The following is a 5,000-nucleotide window of genomic DNA, read 5'->3' as shown; positions in this document are numbered from 1 at the left end:
TTCCGTTCGGACCTCGTAAGACGAGCCTGCAGGGCCGGAGAAACCCGCCGCCTGATGCCCACAGGTGGGCCGGCGGGGGTCCTCCGAAGGCAAGCCACGTATGCCGTTCGATCAGACAGTAGAAACCGGCGGGACACCGGAGAAATGCTGCCCAACAGACACTCAACCCGACGCGGCCTGTTTGCAGAGCTTTTCTACCCTGGTTCTGTTTTCTAAAAACCAGGTTTCTGAAATCGGGCGGGTGGTAATTTCCTCAGACTCCAATTATCTGGTAGGACGGGAGAAGGGGCCTTCGACGCACTCTGCCCATCTCCCCTTCTCCCGTCTTGTGACAGTCGTTTTTCTCAGGCTCAGCTCGCGCCCCTGGTACTATAGGAGAGTTTGGAAATTTTTCTGAGTTTCACCTCGTGCCCCTGGTACTGTAATGCTCCTGCATTGTAAGGCAGATGCCCATCCGCCCTTCAGCTGCCCTCCCGGATTGCTAAACTGCATCTTGCCCCCCCCTCCCGGATCCTCCAGCACTTCCAGGCCCCACATGAGCACTCTGCAATCCGCCCTTCAGCTGCCCTCCCGGATTGCTAAGCTGCATCTTGCCCCCCCCTCCCGGATCCTCCAGCACTTCCAGGCCCCACATGAGCACTCTGCAATCCGCCCTTCAGCTGCCCTCCCGGATTGCTAAGCTGCATCTTGCCCCCCCTCCCGGATCCTCCAGCACTTCCAGGCCCCACACGAGAACTCTGCAATCCGCCCTTCAGCTGCCCTCCCGGATTGCTAAGCTGCATCTTGCCCCCCCCTCCCGGATCCTCCAGCACTTCCAGGCCCCACATGAGCACTCTGCAATCCGCCCTTCAGCTGCCCTCCCGGATTGCTAAGCTGCATCTTGCCCCCCCCTCCCGGATCCTCCAGCACTTCCAGGCCCCACATGAGCACTCTGCAATCCGCCCTTCAGCTGCCCTCCCGGATTGCTAAGCTGCATCTTGCCCCCCCTCCCGGATCCTCCAGCACTTCCAGGCCCCACACGAGAACTCTGCAATCCGCCCTTCAGCTGCCCTCCCGGATTGCTAAGCTGCATCTTGCCCCCCCTCCCGGATCCTCCAGCACTTCCAGGCCCCACATGAGAACTCTGCAATCCGCCCTTAAGCTGCCCTCCCGGATTGCTAAGCAGGATCTTGCCCCCCCTCCCGGATCCTCCAGCACTTCCAGGCCCCACACGAGAACTCTGCAATCCGCCCTTCAGCTGCCCTCCCGGATTGCTAAGCTGCATCTTGCCCCCCCTCCCGGATCCTCCAGCACTTCCAGGCCCCACATGAGAACTCTGCAATCCGCCCTTCAGCTGCCCTCCCGGATTGCTAAGCAGGATCTTGCCCCCTCCTGGATCCTCCAGCACTTCCAGGCCCCACATGAGAACTCTGCAATCCGCCCTTAAGCTGCCCTCCCGGATTGCTAAGCAGGATCTTGCCCCCTCCTGGATCCTCCAGCACTTCCAGGCCCAACATGTCCACTCATCCATCCGCCCTTGGGCTGCTCCCCTCGGCCGCTAAGCGGCAAAGGCTCCGTTCCAGCATCTTCCAGGACCTCCAGGCACCACATGTCCACTCATACATGCGCCCTTGGGCTGCCCCCCTCGGCCGCTAAGCGGCAAAGGCTCCGTTCCAGCATCTTCCAGGACCTCCAGGCACAACATGTCCACTCATACATGCGCCCTTGGGCTGCCCCCCTCGGCCGCTAAGCGGCAAAGGCTCCGTTCCAGCATCTTCCAGGACCTCCAGGCACCACATGTCCACTCATACATCCGCCCTTGGGCTGCCCCCCTCGGCCGCTAAGCGGCAAAGGCTCCGTTCCAGCATCTTCCAGGACCTCCAGGCACCACATGTCCACTCATACATCCGCCCTTGGGCTGCCCCCCTCGGCCGCTAAGCGGCAAAGGCTCCGTTCCAGCATCTTCCAGGACCTCCAGGCACCACATGTCCACTCATACATGCGCCCTTGGGCTGCCCCCCTCGGCCGCTAAGCGGCAAAGGCTCCGTTCCAGCATCTTCCAGGACCTCCAGGCACCACATGTCCACTCATACATGCGCCCTTGGGCTGCCCCCCTCGGCCGCTAAGCGGCAAAGGCTCCGTTCCAGCATCTTCCAGGACCTCCAGGCACCACATGTCCACTCATCCATCCGCCCTTGGGCTGCTCCCCTAGGCCGCTAAGCGGCAAAGGCCCCGTTCCAGCATCTTCCAGGACCTCCGGGCAACACATGTCCACTCATCCATCCGCCGTTCGGCCGCCCTCATCGGCCGCTAAGCGGCAGAAGCCCCGTTCCCGTATCTTCCAGGACCTCCAGGCGGCTCATGGCCACTCAGCCATCCGCCCTTCAGCTACCTTCGTCGGCCGCAAAGCGGCAGATTCTCCCTCCTCCCGAGAGCCAGGGTGATGACTATGGAGCCCAGCAATGGCCCCTGGTACGTGTCTGAGCCCCAAAGAACATCACCCGATATCGGGCTTGGCTTCAATCTGTCAAACTCTGTTTCCTAAAAACCAGGTTTCTGAAATCGGGCAGGTGGTAATTTCCTCAGACTCCAATTACCTCGTCGGACGGGAGAAGGGGCCTTCGACGCACTCCGCCCATCTCCCCTTCTCCCGTCTTGAAACAGAAATTTTTCTGAATTTTTCGCCTGGCGCCCCTGGTACTTTTAGACACTTTGTCATTTTTCTGACTTTTTGAGCTGGTGCCCCTGGTATTTTTAGACACTTTGTCATTTTTCTGCCTTTTTTTGAGCTGGCGCCCCTGGTATTTTTAGACACTTTGTCATTTTTCTGACTTTTTGAGCTGGCGCCTCTGGTACTTTTAGACACTTTGTCATTTTTCTGACTTTTTGAGCTGGTGCCCCTGGTACTTTTAGACACTTTGTCATTTTTCTGCCTTTTTGAGCTGGTGCCCCTGGTATTTTTAGACACTTTGCCATTTTTCTGACTTTTTGAGCTGGCGCCTCTGGTACTTTTAGACACTTTGTCATTTTTCTGCCTTTTTTTGAGCTGGCGCCCCTGGTATTTTTAGACACTTTGTCATTTTTCTGCCTTTTTGAGCTTGCGCCCCTGGTACTTTTAGACACTTTGTCATTTTTCTGCCTTTTTGAGCTGGTGCCCCTGGTATTTTTAGACACTTTGCCATTTTTCTGACTTTTTGAGCTGGCGCCCCTGATACTTTTAGACACTTTGTCATTTTTCTGACTTTTTAAGCTTGGGACCCTTGTACTTTTGGAAACTCTCTCATTTGTTCTGACTTCAGCTCCTGCCCCATGTATTATTCCAGGCTCCCCTGCCTGCACAGCCTCCCCACACTCAAGCAGCCCTCCCCGGTGTCACACACACACACACACACACACACACACACACACACACACACACACACACACACACACACACACACACACACACACACACCTCTCTCACAAGCCCCTTGGTTCTTCATGATGCTCAGTAAAAGAGCCAGGCCTCCCTGCCTGCACAGCCTCCCCACACTTAAGCAGCACTCCCCGGTGTCACACTCTTCTCCCAAGCCCCCTGGTGCTTCATGATGCTCAGTAAAAGAGCCAGGCCTCCCTGCCTGCACAGCCTCCCCACACTTAAGCACCCCTCCCCGGTGTCACACTCTTCTCCCAAGCCCCCTGGTGCTTCATGATGCTCAGGAAAAGAGCCAGGCCTCCCTGCCTGCACAGCCTCCCCACACTTAAGCAGCACTCCCCGGTGTCACACTCTTCTCCCAAGCCCCCTGGTGCTTCATGATGCTCAGTAAAAGAGCCAGGCCTCCCTGCCTGCACAGCCTCCCCACACTTAAGCAGCACTCCCCGGTGTCACACTCTTCTCCCAAGCCCCCTGGTGCTTCATGATGCTCAGTAAAAGAGCCAGGCCTCCCTGCCTGCACAGCCTCCCCACACTTAAGCAGCACTCCCCGGTGTCACACTCTTCTCCCAAGCCCCCTGGTGCTTCATGATGCTCAGGAAAAGAGCCAGGCCTCCCTGCCTGCACAGCCTCCCCACACTTAAGCAGCACTCCCCGGTGTCACACTCTTCTCCCAAGCCCCCTGGTGCTTCATGATGCTCAGTAAAAGAGCCAGGCCTCCCTGCCTGCACAGCCTCCCCACACTTAAGCAGCACTCCCCGGTCACACACTCCCTCCCTGGGCCCCTTGGTGCTTCACAACCCTACCCCTAAAGGAACCAGGCTCCCCTGACCTGGAACCCTGACCCGCACTTAAGCACCCCTCCCCGGTCACACACTTCTCTCCCAAGCCCCCTGGTGCTTCACAACCCTACCCCTAAAAGAACCAGGCTCCCCTGACCTGGAACCCTGACCCGCACTTAAGCACCCCTCCCCGGTCACACACTTCTCTCCCAAGCCCCCTGGTGCTTCACAACCCTACCCCTAAAAGAACCAGGCTCCCCTGACCTGGAACCCTGACCCGCACTTAAGCACCCCTCCCCGGTCACACACTTCTCTCCCAAGCCCCCTGGTGCTTCACAACCCTACCCCTAAAAGAACCAGGCTCCCCTGACCTGGAACCCTGACCCGCACTTAAGCACCCCTCCCCGGTCACACACTTCTCTCCCAAGCCCCCTGGTGCTTCACAACCCTACCCCTAAAAGAACCAGGCTCCCCTGACCTGGAACCCTGACCCGCACTTAAGCACCCCTCCCCGGTCACACACTTCTCTCCCAAGCCCCCTGGTGCTTCACAACCCTACCCCTAAAAGAACCAGGCTCCCCTGACCTGGAACCCTGACCCGCACTTAAGCACCCCTCCCCGGTCACACACTCCCTCCCTGGGCCCCTTGGTGCTTCACAACCCTACCCCTAAAAGAACCAGGCTCCCCTGACCTGGAACCCTGACCCGCACTTAAGCACCCCTCCCCGGTCACACACTCCCTCCCTGGGCCCCTTGGTGCTTCACAACCCTACCCCTAAAAGAACCAGGCTCCCCTGACCTGGAACCCTGACCCGCACTTAAGCACC

The sequence above is a fragment of the Leuresthes tenuis genome, unplaced genomic scaffold (assembly GCF_036924035.1).
Source record: "Leuresthes tenuis unplaced genomic scaffold, fLeuTen1.0.hap1 SCAF_279, whole genome shotgun sequence".
NCBI classification, from domain to species: domain Eukaryota; kingdom Metazoa; phylum Chordata; class Actinopteri; order Atheriniformes; family Atherinopsidae; genus Leuresthes; species Leuresthes tenuis.
The sequence above is the reverse complement of the archived record's forward strand: the minus strand, read 5'-3'. Positions refer to the sequence as shown.